Below are 18,089 nucleotides of genomic sequence, written 5' to 3' on the forward strand. Positions count from 1 at the left end.
ACACTTATCTCTTACTAGGTTGATGTTAAGATTTTGATGACTAAAGTAAGTATGGTAGGTATCAGGAACCCCATAGGCTTCCAGCTAATTTTTTTTCTTGTCTCCTCTTATACTATCTGAAAAATTAAAGATTTCAGTTGAAGGCAAGTGACTCAGCTTTATAAATACTGTAGTACCCATACAAAATAGTAAAATTAATTCTGCTGAAGTGATTATCATGCAGACAAAATACTGGTTAACGTCTAGTTAGGTGTCCAAGCCAGCTTGAAACTGTAATAGAACCCAAGAGAGAATGTATTATTATGTTGAGAGATGTATATATTGTAATATGAATGAAATTAGAAGCTCTCCAACTTAAATACCACTTTGAGGATTTTCCCCTTTTAATATCTACTCTGATTTGTCTCAACGGATCAGCCTACTTTGTGTTCAGGGGACAAGGAGTGAGAGATATATCATTGAAGTGTATCATTCTTCAAATGCTAATATTGTTTTTATTTAAGTATGGGATACATTAAAGCAATGATAATTTGTTAAATGAGTATTAATTGAGCATCTCTGATAAGGTCAGACAGTGGTCAAGATGTTGATAATGTAAAGCTGAAAAGCCATGATTTCTACCTTTAAATGGTTTATAATCTAATGGGGAGACAGAAATAAATAAATAATTTCCATAGATTAGAATAAGAATTGTAATGGGTACAATGGAAGCACAGGGGAAGAAGTACATGGAGGAGAGATATTCTTGAGCCAACGCTTTGTTTGTTTGTTTACTTTTATTTGCATTTATTTTTGGCAGCATTTATTTCGGGGCCATAAGTTTTTGTTTCTTCAGTTTCGTCTGGGGTATCTTTTTCTTCTGGGAAGATATCTTCTGTGAAGCCTCCTCTTCTGGTTTAGGAACAATCTGTTCTTTTTCAGGAAGGATCATCTCCATGTGGCAGGGAGAGCTCATGTATGGGTTGATCTGACGATGAGCTCTGTAAGTCCTGCCCTGCATCTTAGGGGTTTTGTTCACCTGGATGTGCTCATTGATTAGAGTATCTACATCTAAGCCCTTAAGTTCATCATTACTCTGCATTTTTGAGCATGTGCAGTAAAAATTCAGCTCTCTTGCTGGGCCACTGACCCTGTGTCCAGCCCCACTGTTTGGCCCGTGCAAAGCTACCAACTCCACCGTTGTAACGACGGAACAGCACATGTTGCTTCTTTAAGGTGACGGCCTTTAGATACTTGGTGGCTTTTCAGATTGCATATTCTTAATGGCCTGGGCAGTTTCACAAGTATTCTTAAAGTGAACACGAAGATCTGAACCTCTTGATTTGCATGATTTTATGGGATTTTCTGGGTCACGTGAATACCATACCATTTTTAGAGGTCACCTCAGGCTGCTTACTAGAAGAGCTTGAACCAACTCTTGAGGAAGGGAAAAGCTATTTTCCAGGTGAATATGGGGATAGATTAATCTAGGCAAAGGAAGCTGTATCTGAACATGTATGAAGGACCATAATATTACATGCTCACAGAACCATCACTAGCTTAATGTGGTAGGAGCAGACAGGTGTAGAAATTTATTTTAATAAACAAACATCTCTGACATTAAATTCAAGGGAGAATTCAGGTTCATTTTGTGTGGGTAACCCTGGATAACATATATTCATTTATTCAACAAATATTCCTTGGGAAGTTACTATATGTTCTGGGCATACAAAGTTTAGAGGAGTACATTCTTCTTGTTATTTAGTCAGTAAGTCCTGAAGCTCTAATATAAGAGCTTGTGATCAATGTGTTCAGACTAGAAATTTGAAGAATTTGCAGTTAAATGCAAGTGATATTTCTTATGCTGAACCTTTATGAAAGGTGAGAGTCATGAAAACTGGAGTTATAATAGAACTTAAAGCCCATTTGTTTTATTATCCAGGGGCAGTAGTGGCGATTGACTCTTCACCAAATATTTGCATTCCCTTTTCAGAGTGAGGAGTAATTACTGGGCAGTGGCTTCTTGGAAGTGGCCAAGGGCTGCATTTCCCAATTTGTCTTACACTTCAGTGGGGACATGTGACTATCTCTCACTAATGGAATCTGGCACACATAGCTTGTTGGCTGAGGTGGTTAAGAAGTAGGTACCTTTTCCATCTTCTGTTTCCTCCCTTATCTCTGGCTGGATTACAGAAAACAAAAATAACCCTCTATGTTTCTGAGGATGGTGATAGTGGAGGCACAAGACAGGACTTGGGTTTGTGGTATGAAGGAACTTCCTTATTACATCATTGTAGAGGGAAGAGTCAAGTTTCAGAGGCCAAGTCAAGCTGGTAGACATGTTACCTGGAAAAGGATTTAAGAAAACAATCAAGGTGAGAACAGTGTGGTTATAAACAGATATGGTTTTGGGAAGGGCCATCTAAAAGCTCAAAGTGAGCCTATGAAGGTCACGAAGACCCTTGTGTGATAAACACCACAAGACAGAGAGTTCACCTGAATTCAATGATAGGCTCGAGGGACTATATGTATCTTTCTGTGTATGGGGAGCTTGTTTCCTGAAGGAATCACAGTAAATGAGACAGTAACAATGGAAAACAATTTATCCTTCTCTTTATGTCCTTCTTCAGTTTTATCTTTCCCAACCTAAGCAAACCCTCCTTTCCCTTTTTTTTTTTTGTAGAATTTATAAAATTATTTTTAGTTTCTTCTGGATTCATTTCAAGTGTATAGAATTAAATATGGTACTTCTTGTGTAGCAAGTTTACTGCAGAGTCAGTGAGGTGGTTATTCTAATATCTGAATGTTATACATTTGATGGTAGTGTTAGGAGGCTGAGCTTTGAAATGAAATAGTTTGGATTTGACTTCCCAGATAGGCTTAAAAATTTGGTGCTTTTGGGTAAAATGCTTCTTTCAGCCTCTGTTTTTGCTTTTATAAAACAAAACAAAAAAAAATGCGGTGTCATATGACTACTGCCATGTCAACAAACAGCTCAAAACTTAATGACTAAAGCAATAACCACATGTTATTTCTCAAGAGACTATGGTAGGGTCGGCTAAACTTGGCTGACCTCTCTTATATCTGAACTCAGTGGGTTGACTGATCTAGGATGACTTCAGCTGTGATGACATAAATGGTCTCTTATCTTCTAGCAAGTGAGTCCACACTTACTCATAGGGTGACTAGCAGGGTTCCAAGACAGGCAGCGTGGAAGCACACAGGGTCTTGTGAGACATGGAGTCAGAACTGGCGTGATGTTGCTTTGGTTGCATTCTTTGGCCAAAGAAAATCCAGCTGAAATTCAGAAAATGAAGATTCTACCGCTTGATGGGGCAGCAGGGGGAAGGGAAAGGAAGAAAGAGGTACAAAGTCACATAGCAATGCATGTGGATGGAGGGGAGCCACTGAAGCCAATGATGCAACCAGTCTCCCACAAATCCCTTCCTCCAAAGAGATTTAATTGAGATTTATATGGAAATGACAACCCACTCCAGTATTCTTGCTTGGGAATCCCATAGACAGGAGTGTGGCAGGCTACAGTCCATGGGGTCACAAAAAAGTAGGATACAACTTAGTGATTAAGCAACAAACTCTCTCTATATATAAACTACCTAGCACCCAGTAGACAATCAATCACTTTTAGATTTTTTCCCTTTCATTCCTCTCCTTTACTTCTTTTCTGTTAATGAAGTCTGAAAAATTATTAGTTTTCTTAGCTGCTACATTTTTATTCTTGGACTTGAAATAAATCTGCAACTAATTTTTTTCTGGCATGAATCTGTCTCTCTCACCTTCTATATTTATTTAACATCTTATATTTTCTGGTCCTCAATTTAAGGTTTAAAACTTATCCTTGCTCTTGTTCAGTTGCTAAATCGTGTCTGACTCTTTGCAACCCCATGAACTGCAGCATGCCAGGCTTCCCTGTCCTTCACTGTCTCCCAGAGTTTGCTCAAACTCATGTCTGTTGAGTCAGTGATGCCCTCCAACTATCTCATCCTCTGTCACCCCCTTCTCCTCTTGCCCTCAATTTTTCCCAGTATCAGGGTCTTTTCCAGTGAGTCGACTCTTCACATCAGGTGGCCAAAGTATTGGAGTTTAGCTTCAGCATCAGTTCTTTCAATGTGTATTCAGGGTTGATTTCCTTTAGGATTGACTGGTTTGATTTCCTTGCTGTCCAAGGGACTCTCAGGAGTCTTCTTCAGCATCATATTGGAGAAGGAAATGGCAACCCAATCCAATATTCTTGCTTGAAAAATTCCATGGGCAGAGGAGCCTGGTGGGCTACAGTCCATGGGGTTGCAAAGAGCTGGACATGACTTAGTGACTAAACAGTGACAGCAACAATGGTCCATATATTGTGCAAGGTGTTGTACATAATAGTGTGGTGACCCAACCAGGAGACAGACTTCCTGGGATTGAATCCCAGTTATGCCACTCAGTAGCTCTCTGACTGTGGGCAAGTCACCTCACCTATTCTTTGTAAAGTGGGAATAATAATAGTATATTGTATCATATGATTATTGTGAGAAAAAGATGATTAAATATTTCTGAAGCCTTTAGCATGGTGCTTGCACATAGGAAACTCTGTATAAGTAATTGTTAAATAAAAATGAGTGAATAAAGAAATCTACTCTTTCACCTTCAGGTTTTCACAGTTACCATGTGATCTCAAATGTGCAGTTCATCATTGTTGAGCAATTTAGCACTTTCCCCCTGAGTACACAGGGCTTCCCTCATAGCTCAGTTGGTAAAGAATCTGCCTGCACTGCAGGAGACCCGGGTTTGATTCCTGGGTTGGGAAGATCCCCTGGAGAAGGAAATGGCAACCCACTCCAGTATTCTTGCCTGGAGAATCCCATAGGTAGAGGAGCCCTGCAGGCTACTGTCTACAGGGTCGCAAAGAGTCAGACAAGACTGAGCAACTAAACTATCACCACACCCTGAATACTAGGAAAATTATAATACATATAATTATATATACATGTTTATATATACATACATATAATTATATTATACATTATATTATACATATATACATAATTATATATACATATATAATTATAATACATATAGTTATTAAATAAATGAATGAGTGAATAAAAATCCTTAACTTCAAGATATTGTATCAGTACACTGTTGAATGGATTTAACCACCAGATATTGTTGATTGAGTCAAAGCTCTTCTCCCTGAGCCCTATCTACCTTTTGAATTCCTCTCAACACAGTATTGCAACAACTTTTACAAATGATTCCACGCAGATACCCAAGGAGCAAACTGTTTTTCCTACCTAGTCTTCTGGGTTGCTCCTTCTTTTATGGAAGAATGCTATCCATGCTGTTTCATAGCTTAAAAACTGTTTTTTTTGGTTAGTTAGCAGTCAATTATTAACATATTCCTATGTTATTAAATATTCTTCCACAACATCATTTTTGATGGTTGCATACATGTTTTCTTTATAAATGTAACATAATTTAATTAGCAATCTCTATTTTAGGACACTTGTTTTTAGTTTTTTAATTTGATGTGCTGTGCTGTGCTTAGTCACTCAGTTGTGTCCGACTCTTTGTGATCTCATGGACTGTAGCCCACCAGGCTTCTCTGTCCATAGGGATTCTCCAGGAAAGAATACTGGAATGGGTTGCCATGCCCTCCTCCAGGGTATCTTCCCAACCCAGGGATCAAACCCAGATCTCCTGCATTGCAGGAGGATTCTTTTCCTTCTGAGCCAATAGGGAAGCCCTTTTTGATATGATAAATATTGCCATTTGAACATTTTTATGGATAAAATTTTCTGTGCAATCATGATTATTTTATTGGAATGGATTACAAAAAGTAGATTTGTTGAGTCAAAAGATGAATCATTTTTAGCTTCTTAATAAATTGTCAAACTCTCTCCCCCCAAATATTATTGTTGTTTATATCTTACTGTCATTGTTCTAGGCATTAATATTAAATTTTTTTTAGCAACTTTGGTAGGTACAATGTTTTCTAGTTCCTATGATTTGCATTTTATTTGACTAATAGTGTGGTTTAACTTTTAAAAAATAAATATGGGCCCTTGTAATTTTCTCTTTTGGGAATTTTCTACTTATTTCCCTTGTCTGCTTTTCTATTACTGTAATCATATTTTTCTTATTTATTTGTACATGCTTTATATTTTAATGTCAGTGACTCCTAGTTTGTCATTTATATTTACAGATTTTAAATTTATGTAGCCATATCTAGCTACCACTTGGAAAAATTGTCTTTGGTGTTGTCTTCCAGTAATTTTGTATACTTAAGTAGTTAAACCTCCTAGAATTGATTTTTGGTGTGTATTATTGAATCCAGGACTTCACTGGATTGGTTTCTATTCCCATCCTTCCACATTCATGCCAGTGAGAGCAGTCATGCTCAGGGCAGGAGCCTGAATTGGAAATAGCATTGTTCGTCTAGTCAGGGCTATGGTTTTTCCCTGTGGTCATGTATGGATGTGAGAGTTGGACTGTGAAGAAAGCTAAGCATTGAAGAATTGATGCTTTTGAACTGTGGTGTTGGAGAAGACTCTTGAGAGTCCCTTGGACTGCAAGGAGATCCAACCAGTCTAAAGGAGATCAGTCCTAAGTGTTCATTGGAAGGACTGATGCTAAAACTCAAACTCTAGTACTTTGGCCACCTGATTTGAAGAGTTGACTCATTGGAAAAGACTCTGATGCTGGGAGGGATTGGGGGCAGGAGAAGGGGACGACAGAGGATGAGATAACTGGATGGCATCACCGACTCGATGAACATGAGTTTGAGTGAACTCCGGGAGTTGGTGATGGACAGGGAGGCCTGGCGTGCTGCGATTCATGGGGTCGCAAAGAGCCGGACACGACTGAGCGACTGAACTGTCTGAACTGAACTAGTGCAGCATCTACAGCATACGTATCAGTGAAGCCAGAGGAACGTTCTGATAGACTTTGTGTTTGCTCTGGTCTCATCTTATTTTCTTCTGCGTTCTCATCATATTGTTTTTTGCAGCTGAAATAACCACTTCCTTCCCTTTTCTCTGAAGTTCACTTTAGTAAGCTCAGTGCTGCTACAAACTGACTAAATCGAGTTTAAAAAATCTAGCTGAGTCCACAAGCATTTCTTCCTATTATAATGGCCTTAATATTTTTTATTATTTTAGCTGAACAATATCTTTTTTTTGCTTGTTAATGCTAGTTTATAGGAAATAGTCAATTACCCAGAATACAGGATTGGAACTAAAATTTGTTTTCAAAATGTGAACTTTTGACACTTGGAGGATTGCATTCCAGACTCTCAATTATCTAATTATAAAGAAATCCATGTTTCAGGAAAACGTACTGAATCTTAACATAAAATTCATGTCACTTATCACAAAGTTAGTCAAGAAAGGACAACCAACCAGTGTTCAAGCTATTTAGTCAGTTAGTTCCCTATGAGTACAAAATATCCAGGAATCACTGAAGGGGACACAAAACAGTAGCAGTATTTACAAATTTAAACTACATGAGACATTGAGAAGACTCTTTTGTTAGTAAACAACGCAATAGATACTTTTACAAACCGCCCCTCAAAAACGATGCATCTGTGAACAATATGATAAGGTCATAGTGTTGAAGACTTAAATTCAAGGTTGGTAGAGCTGAAGACCAGATTCAAGGTCAAGTACTGATAGACTTTAAAGCAAGGTTGTTGTGATGAAAACTCTAAATTCAAGGACAAATTGTCTAAGAAAGAACAAACAACCAGGTATTTCTGCTTCATTTTAAATCCTTATTCAAAACAATTTCCTCCCACTTAAATGTTTTTATAAGTATAAAATTTTTAAACAAAGGAATGTCTGTTTCTTAGTAGAGAACTATTCTCCCATTGACTTCAAGAAGAGGAAAAAAAAATTCCCATTTCCTCCTCTACCTCAAAAACACAAATCCAATTCCTAAAGTAGTGTTGCTTAGAACCCAAGGCCTGGCACAACATTTCACGCTAGTTTTTATTGCTATAAGCTGAGAACAATTTATTTACATTATTGAGAATTCACCCCAGGTCTTCCATCAGCAGTGGAAGTGTTAGCGTTAATTGCTCAGTCATGTCTGACTCTTTGCTACCCCATGGACTGTAGCCCACCAGGCTCCTCTGTCCATGGAATTCTCCAGGCAAGAACACTGAAGTGGGTAGCCCTTCCCTTCTCTAGAAGATCTTCCCAATCCAGGGATCAAACCCAGGTCACCTGCATTGCAGGCGGACTTTTTACCATCTGAGCCACCAGTGAAATCAATTTGCTTAAAAAAAAAAGTGAGAACAATGATGTCTTCAAATGATAACATCAAAGACTTTTCTCTGTCTCTCCTCCTGGTCATCTTCATAAGATTCATCCTTATCTGCTGATTCTTACCATCATCTTCCTTCTCCCCCACTTCTTCCTCTTCCATCTCTTTATATTCATCAGAACCCATTTCCAATTGAGTTATACATACCCAGAATGTCAGACATGCCATATGTAATCGGGAATGACAACATTAAAGATCTTGTTCTTCAAGTAAAGAAAATGGAAGGTATAATATCCCTTCATATAGCCTGATGTTGTAGAGAAATGTGGTACAGCTTGTGAATTCATATACCTGGCCTGGACTGATGATTGGAAATTCACCAACTACTCCAGGTCCTTGAACTTCTTCCACATCACCTTCAGCATTTGTTATCCTCCAGTAGCAATGATCTAACTGACAAGCCTTCTCAGGAAGTGCGTCTTTTGACATTTCAATTCTGATTTGGTATATGAAGAAATAGTGGGGTGGATGTAAAGAACTAAATTCTGGCAGAGACAATGTGGAAACTGAAACTGTAATATCCCCAGTCATTGCTACACACGCTAGGTCATGAACATACCTGAAAATTTGGTCTCTGATGATAGGGAAGCCCTCTTCACAGTACAACATTGTTGGCATAAGAAGTAAACCAGTCAGTAAAAGTTGCACTTAAACATGTCAATAGCAGCTGGATTCTGAGCCATTTGGTCTGGATATTAGCAGAAGATTTCATTTTTGTTTTGGCCCTCTGCAGTTTCCGTTGCTATATGTACTGACTGAAACCAGTATATATGCAAAAAGTTAAAGGGAGACAGTATTTCAGTCCCGATCTCTGCTAGAAGCCTCCAGAATCTGTATCAAATCATAAAAATCCTCAGAATAATAGTGATTAGACAGCGCCACGTTTCCCAACAAACCAGGAACGACTGACTTTTGCCCATTGTGGATGATAATCAGGAAGCTTGCAGCTCATCTGAGCTTCCACAGCATCTATTGCTTGCTTGCTAAGTTGCTTAATCGTGTTTGACTCTTTGCGACCCATGGACTATGGCCTGCCAGGTTCCTCTGTCCATAGAGATTCTCCAGGCAAGAATACTGGAGTGGGTTGCCATGCCCTCCAGGGGATCTTCCCGACCCAGGGATTGAACCAGAGAATATATCTTCCTTTTTGATTACCCACCTTCTTTTAGAGAATAAACCGTCTGAGGACATGTGGGTTCAAATATTTCTTGAGACCATCCCAGGCCTTTTAAATAGCATCATTATGGTCATTATACCTTCCTACATTAAAACAAATATCAGTGAAGAGGAATTGCCAACACTGACTCTTCTGTGTTTTGTCCTCCTCAGATATCAGCCACTATTTTTTGCAGTGTCTTTTCCACAGCAGATCATGACTTGATAGCTAACTAAGACTTTGACTGATGTTGGAACAATTGATTAGGTCCCTGTAGTCCAAGAAGGATGAAGAAGGCAATGGCACCCCACTCCAGTACTCTTGCCTGGAAAATCCCATGGATGGAGGAGCCTGGAAGGCTGCAGTCCGTGGGGTTGCTGAGGGTCAGACACTACTGAGAGACTTCACTTTCACTTTTCACTTTCATGCATTGAAGAAGGAAATGGCAACCCACTCCAGTGTTCTTGCCTGGAGAATCCCAGGGACAGGGGAGCCTGGTGGGCTACCGTCACGGGGTCGCACAGAGTCGGACACGACTGAAGCGACTTAGCAGCAGCAGCAGCAGCAGTCCAAGAAGGATAAAATGAAGAACCAATGGGTGGGCAGCGATACCGGGATCAGGGACACCAACTCAGTCTCCATGCCTGCCATCTTGCCTAGCCTCTGCCCAGCCCTGGCCCATTCCCACTGCCCCCACTGCCTCAACAGCATTTGTAAGCTGTGCATTCTATCCATGAAATGGATATAAGATGGATGTTCTTATCATTAGCTCCAAAGTCCTAGAAATCTTTTTGTCTCTAAAGAGGCAGCACATAAGTGAACACTCTTGTGAGTACCCATGTGAATCAGTAAGCACTTACGATATAATAGAATCTGCCACTGATTCCTGATTTAAATTTATGTAAGGGAAAGGAACTAACATTTATTGGGAACCAGATACATACATGTATTTACGTAATTAAGTCCAGACTACAGTTTTGCTGAGGTTGCTTATCAGCACTCTGATTTTCAGAAGAAGAAATTGAAGCTAAGGGATTAATCAATTTGTCTAAAGTCACATAGCTGGTATAAGATGGAACTGACATCTTAAAACATTTAGGCCACTCAGGATCATGACTGCCTTTATTATATTAACAGTCCACTAATTAATTCCAAAGAAAGGCAATGCTAAAGAATGCGCAAACTACTGCACAATTGCACTCATCTCACACGCTAGTAAAGTAATGCTCAAAATTCTCCAAGCCAGGCCTCAGCAATACGTGAACTGTGAACTTCCTGATGTTCAAGCTGGTTTTAGAAAAGGCAGAGGAACCAGAGATCAAATTGCCAACATCTGCTGGATCATGGAAAAAGCAAGAGAGTTCCAGTAAAACATCTATTTCTGCTTTATTGACTATGCCAAAGCCTTTGACTGTGTGGATGACAATAAACTGTGGAAAATTCTGAGAGAGATGGGAATCCCAGACCACCTGACCTGCCTCTTGAGAAACCTATATGCAGGTCAGGAAGCAGCAGTTAGAACTGGACATGGAACAACAGACTGGTTCCAAACAGGAAAAGGAGTACGTCAAGTCTGTATATTGTCACCCTGCTTATCTAACTTATATGCAGAGTATATCATGAGAAACGCTGGACTGGAAGAAGCACCAGCTGGAATCAAGATTGCCGGGAGAAATATCGATAACCTCAGATATGCAGATGACACCACCCTTATGACAGAGGGTGAAGAGGAACTAAAAAGCCTCTTGATGAAAGTGAAAGAGGAGAGTGAAAAAGTTGCCTTAAAGCTCAACATTCAGAAAATGAAGATTATGGCATCCGGTCCCATCACTTCATGGGAAATAGATGGGGAAACAGTGGAAATAGTGTCAGACTTTATGTTTGGGGGCTCCAAAATCACTGCAGATGGTGATTGCAGCCATGAAATTAAAAGACGCTTACTCCTTGGAAGAAAAGTTAAGACCAACCTAGATAGTATATTCAAAAGCAGAGACATTACTTTGCCGACTAGGGTCCATCTAGTCAAGGCTATGGTTTTACCAGTGGTCATGTATGGATATGAGAGTTGGACTGTGAAGAAGGCTGAGTGTCGAAGAATTGATGCTTTTGAACTGTGGTGTTGGAGAAGACTCTTGAGAGTCCCTTGGACTGCAAGGAGATCGATCCAACCAATCCATTCTGAAGGAGATCAGCCCTGGGATTTCTTTGGAAGGAATGATGCTAAAGCTGAAGCTCCAGTACTTTGGCCACCTGATTCGAAGGGTTGACTCATTGGAAAAGACTCTGATGCTGGGAGGGATTGGGGGCAGGAGGAGAAGGGGATGACAGATGATGAGATGCCCAGATGGCATCACTGACTTGATGGACGTGAGTCTGAGTGAACTCTGGGAGTTGGTGATGGACAGGGAGGCCTGGCATGCTGCGATTCATGGAGTCGCAAAGAGTCGGACACGACTGAGTGACTGAACTGAACTGAATTAACTGAACTCATGGCTTAAGAATATACCTTAAATGCCAAGATCAAGTAGCAAATCAATGTGGTACTCTGGACAAGGCTGTGTAATCTGTATCTGTAGCCTGTGTAATCTGTTTCTGTAGCCTGTATAATCTGGACCCAAAGTGGGAACATAGTTTCTGTGGTACCTTGCTCTGTGCCTAGTTCAGTGATGGTCAGTTAGGCTCAGGAATCTGACTGCTCCAGTACTTCTTTCTTATGTAGTCTCAGAATTTCTGATAAAAAGGAATTAATACTAACCACAGATCTGATGGACATGAATTTGAGCAAACTCTGGGAGATAATGAAGGACAGGGAAGCCTGGCGTGCTGCAGTCTGTGGAGTCGCAAAGAGATGGACATGACTTAGTGCCTGAACACACACATGGCCACAGATTTATAGTCCTAGAACCACTGACTTCAATAGATTGTTGAAATAATCTCATTTTTAATTTTTAACACCCATCCTAGCCTAATGGGAAAAAAGTTTACCATACCAAAATTCATTGCAAGACATATTTCTTGAACAAGACGGTAATGAGGCAATATCTGGTGCCTGTTAAAAATCATAAATAAATCATAACCCAAACAAAAGTATAGACTTCATCATAAATGAAATCACTACCCAAGACATTGTCAGTAGAACTTGCTTTGAGAAACATGAAAGGAGGCCTTTCTTTATGCCTTATTTTAGTTTAGTTGCCACTTAAACCCTTCCTTCGGAGAAGGCAATGGCACGCCACTCCAGTACTCTTGCCTGGAAAATCCCATGGATGGAGGAGCCTGGTAGGCTGCAGTCCATGGGGTCGCTAAGAGTCGGACACGACTGAGCGACTTCACTTTCACTTTTCACTTTCATGCATTGGAGAAGGCAATGGCAACCCACTCCAGTGTTCTTGCCTGGAGAATCCCAGGGACGGGGGAGCCTGGTGGGCTGCTGTCTATGGGGTCGCACAGAGTTGGACACGACTGAAGCGACTTAGCAGCAGCGGTAGCAGCAGAACCCTTCCTGACAGTTTAGAATCTGACCTTTTTAAAGTGGCTAGAGAAGGAGAGATACATTACTCACAATTTGAAAGAGCTGCCAAATGTACCCAAAGTTCACACCAGGAAGGGACCAATGTGTTGTTTGTTTTGTTCGTAGTTACATAGTTTTGTTTCCATAGAAGTTTGAATTTCATGCTCAGGATTAAAAGTGGTAAAGTGCCAATAACCGTCACTGTTTCTGGGAAAGCTATGTAAAATTTCAAATCTAAACCTCGTTTCCCTTGACCTGTTTTCCCTTCCTGTGGAAACTAGCTTTTGTTTTGAAATCTGACATAGTAATAGATTGTTGTGAAGGAAAACAGGAGAAAACAGATCTTGTTTTAAAATATTGCTGATATGCATGAGTATAACATGTTTATTATTTTTAAGCCAAGCTTTTTGTTTTACTTGTTTAGAAAAACAAACTCTATGCCACAATGCATAAGAGTGTTATGGAGCCATGCATGAGTGGTCAGTTATTTTGGTGGGGAAGGGAGGGTGGTGGGTGGAGGATAAGAATTTCATGCAAAAGACCTACATAGAGTAACATAAAATGAAACTTATCAGTAGGAGTCTGAGAGGCAGCTTGATATACTAGAAAAAAAATCCTGGATGCAGAGTCAGGAGATCTGTGTAAATTTGAAGTGGCTGTGTTGGGTTTAACTTTGAAATATTCTGTGAGAGGAAGTGGACTTGGGAGAGGAAGGAAGAGGTACTTCTGGAGCTTCAGATGGAACCATGAACACTATACAGAAAGGACAGGTCTGGATAAGCCTGTGTAATGTCCTAACTAAGGAAAGACTATTACTTGGGGAGAAGTGGGCGTGTGAATGAACCTGGGAACTCTGTCTGGTTTTGGTGGGGAGTATGCTTGATTAACTGCAACTTAATTTCTGCCTGGAATCATCCTTGCTTGTCTCTTTAAAGACTATGAGGCCAGTCAGGGATCTATACTCTGCTGGTAAAAGTGACTAGAATGAGAGACTCAGGTGAAATCACCTGGGAAATAAATGTAGGTAAAGAAAAGGGAAAAAATCCAAGATCATTCCAAAGTTCAGAGATTGAGTAGAAACAAAGGGTTTAAGAGTGGAATAAAAAAATCCAGTGAGGTATGAAGAAAATTAGGAAAGTAGGTGACACTAAGGACAAGAGAGGAAAGTGTTTCAGGAAGTAGGTGTTGATCAATAAAGCTAAGTGTTGCTAAAAGTCCCAGTAGGATGGAGGCACAGATGTGTCCATTGGATGTGGCAACATCAGATTGATGACCTCTATGAGAAAATGGAAAAGTTAGAAGCTTGATTGAAGTGGTCAAGATGAGATTGGGAGGTAAGAAAGTGGAGACTGGAGATTACTCAATAGTTATTCTTTTGAAGTTTTTGCTGTAAAGGGAAGGAAAAAAATGTGATGAATATTAAAGGGTATTTTGGATCGGGAGGGTGAGTTTTAAGATCAGATGAACTGGACATGGAACAACAGACTGGTTCCAAATAGGAAGAGGAGTACGTCAAGGCTGTATATTGTCACCCTGCTTATTTAACTTATATGCAGAGTACATCAGAGTACATCATGAGAAGAAGCACAAGCTGGAATCAAGATTGCTGGGAGAAATATCAATAACCTCAGATATGCAGATGACACCACCCTTATGGCAGAAAGTGAAGAGGAACTAAAAAGCCTCTTGATGAAAGTGAAAGAGGAGAGTGGAAAAGTTGCCTTAAAGCTCAACATTCAGAAAACGAAGATCATGGCATCTGGTCCCATCACTTCATGGCAGATATAAGATGGGGAAACAGTGGAAACAGTGTCAGACTTTATTTTGGGGGGCTCCAAAATCACTGCAGACAGGGATTGCGGCCATGAAGTTAAAAGATGCTTACTGCTTGGAAGAAAAGTTAAGACCAACCTAGATAGTATATTCAAAAGCAGAGACATTACTTGCCAACAAAGGTCCATCTAGTCAAGGCTATGGTTTTTCCAGTAGTCATGTATGGATGTGAGAGTTGGACTGTGAAGAAGGCTGAGCGCCAAAGAATTGATGCTTTTGAAGTGTGGTGTTGGAGAAGACTCTTGAGAGTCCCTTGGACTGCAAGGAGATCCAACCAGTCCATTCTAAAGTAGATCAGTCCTGGGTGTCCTTTGGAAAGACTGATGCTGAAGCTGAAGCTCCAATACTTTGGCCACCTCATGAGAAGCGTTGACTTATTGGAAAAGACTCTGATGCTGGGAGGGATTGGGGGCAGGAGGAGAAGGGGACGACAGAGAATGAGATGGCTGGATGGCATCACTGACTCGATGGACGTGAATCTGAGTGAACTCCGGGAGTTGGTGATGGACAGGGAGGCCTGGCGTGCTGCGATTCATGGGGTCGCAAAGAGTCGGACACGACTGAGCGACTGAACTGACTGACTGACTGAAAGTAGATCAGATGAGACTCAGAAGAATGGGAGAAATGGATGATGTAGCAGAAAGAATGCATAATTGCAAGATGATGATACGACATGGTTCAGAAGATCCCAGCGGAGCAGGCAGTCTTGTTTGGAACAGACACATCGACCTTGGTAATGGCAGGAAAGAATGTAGAAAGACTAGGTACAGAAGGAAACAGACTAACAGAAAGACAAAGGAACTCCATTTAAGTTGCCGCTAATTTCTCAGGAAAATATGAGGTAGGGTCAAGGGTTAAGGTGATATTTGAAGAGAGAGAAAGAAGTACAAAATAATTGCCTATGTGAGTTGGAAAGCAAATGTACTGGGGAAGTGTAAATAGGGTTAGGAAGCGTCAGGCATCCATATTTGACCGAGTCTTGGATTTATTGTGGGACTAATTAGGGATATCATATGGTTTTCTTTCTTTTCTTAATATTTATTTATTTGACTGAATGGGGTCTTTGTTGTGGCACATGGGATCTTTCGTTGTAGCGCAAAAGCTCTACTTGTGGCCCTTGGGCTCAGTAGTTGTGGTGTGTGGGCTCCAGAGCGCATGGGCTGAGTTGCTCTGAGGCAGGTGTGATCTTCTTTCCCTGACCAGGGATCAAATCCATGTCTCCTGCACTGCCAGGCAGATTCTTAACCATTGAACCACCAGGGAAGTCCTGAAATGGCTTTCTTTATCAAACTTTAGTTACAAGGAATATGGCCAGAGTTGAGTTTAAGGAGATTTGGTGATATTCCAGGCAAGTAGGAAGGAGGAGGAGAAGGGGAGAATATAAGAAGGAATTTGCATGTGAGTGACTTTTCTGGGCATGGAGGATAGTGAGGACGTCATGAGGGATGGACTGAGAATAAAGTCATTGGTAAATGCGGGAGTGATCAGGACACTGATATATGTGCTCTCTGGAGGTGGAAGTGAGTGAATTGTAGTCCAATGGTATGGACTTCAAAGGAGCTGGATGTTTTGAAGAAGGAGAGGCCAATGAAAGCTTTGAAAGTGGCACTGGGAGCTAAGAGGACATCAGCCAGGATCTGATGACATCAGCCATCACAGGCTCTAAAGGAAAAAGCAAGTGTTGCTTGTGTCCTCAGGAAGAATAACATTTCAGTTAGAGAAAGAAGGTGAAGGAACCATTCAGAGAGAGGGAAGACAGACTGGGGGTTCCATATCGTCCTGTGAAGAGGAGGGTAGAGAAGGACGGAAGGGGTGGATGTAGGACTCTGGGATCCGGACTGGAGGGCAAGGGGTGGGTGAATGATAGGGTGGGAGAGTTCTGAGAGTGGTTGAGCAGAATGGGATATAGAGTGTGGGAGGTTAGGCCTGATGTCCTCTTAAACGGAGGGCCAGCAGTTCAAATTTCAGTCTTATAACTAGAAGGAACAAGGAACTGCAGTCAAAAGATTCTGTACAGGCTTCCTTGGGTTTCTGGACTCTCTTGGTGTTCTTATTACTGCTAACTATCTGCATACCTTAGTTCTGCATGGGCAAGTTCTTGTCTGGCTCTCACTCTTTTCATATATAAAGTGAGTCACTTCCCAGGCTCATGTGATGTTTTCATTTTCTGAAATGACCCCTACTTCCTTGCCAGGCTGTTGAAATCCTTCCCATTCTTTAAGAATCCTCTCAGAAGCCGTCTATACTGTTAGATTTTTCTCAGTTTAATTACCCATTTCAACCAGATGTGACCTTTCTGTTCTTAGAATCACTTTAACACTGTCCGAACCATCCTAATGGCAGATATCAATCTTTCAAATAATACAGTTATTTATGTTTATGTCATCCTTGTCAAAAACTCCATGAGAATAGGACATGGGATGCATTCTTTTTGCCCAAATAGGTGCTCAGTAACTAACTTTTGAATGAACTAGTAAAGCATACTTCTGGAGGATGAAACAGTATTGAAGTAACAGAGACTATTAGATAAAGAAAAAGTGAGAAATACCTTGTATGGGCTTCCCTGGTAGCTCAGATGGTCAGGAATCTGCCTTCAATGCAGGAGAAGTGAAGTGAAGTCGCTCAGTCATACCTGACTCTTTGCGACCCCATGGACAGTAGCCTGCACCAAGCTCCTCCATCCATGGGATTTTCTAAGCAAGAGTACTGGAGTGGGTTGCCATTTCCTTCTCCAGGGAATCTTCCCAACCCAGGGATCGAACCCAGGTCTCCCTCATTGTAGACAGACGCTTTACCGTCTGAGCCACCAGAGACCTGGGTTCTATCCCTGGATCAGAGAGATCCCTGGGTCAGGAGGAACCCTAGGAGAAGGGAATGGAGACCCACTCCAGTATTCTTGCTTGGAGAATTCCATGGATAGAGGAGGCTGGTGAGCTAGAGTACATAGCGTCGCAGAGTTGGACATCACTGAGTGACACACACACACACAGGATATTTCAAATTTCTTGGGACATTTAGGAAAGTAGACAGTGTGACTTTATTAGATCTAAGAGTAGTCTGTGTGCCTCTTACTTCAAACTTGAAGCAGTTACAGATACAGTAAAGCTATCCTTAGAAGACTAAGGAACCTGCTCATGTTAAATGGAAAATAACAGAGGAAGAAAGGAAGAGGTGAAAAGTAATAGATTTAAAACTATTGGAAATACAAGGCAAGTTAACTGAAAGAAATAATATGATTCCTAGACTTTAAAAAATGCAAATGTAAAATTTTTACTAATATGAATT

The 18,089-nt window shown here is 40.7% G+C and overlaps 2 pseudogenes; both read right to left on the reverse strand.

The window, feature by feature from the left end:
- Positions 1 to 757: 757 nt before the first annotated feature.
- Positions 758 to 1,244, reverse strand: LOC114117279 (large ribosomal subunit protein uL22-like; annotated as a pseudogene).
- Positions 1,245 to 1,543: 299 nt separating this feature from the next.
- Positions 1,544 to 10,111, reverse strand: LOC114117280 (F-box only protein 3-like; annotated as a pseudogene).
- Positions 10,112 to 18,089: the final 7,978 nt, after the last annotated feature.

Source organism: Ovis aries, chromosome 12, assembly GCF_016772045.2.
Source record: "Ovis aries strain OAR_USU_Benz2616 breed Rambouillet chromosome 12, ARS-UI_Ramb_v3.0, whole genome shotgun sequence".
Classification (NCBI taxonomy): domain Eukaryota; kingdom Metazoa; phylum Chordata; class Mammalia; order Artiodactyla; family Bovidae; genus Ovis; species Ovis aries.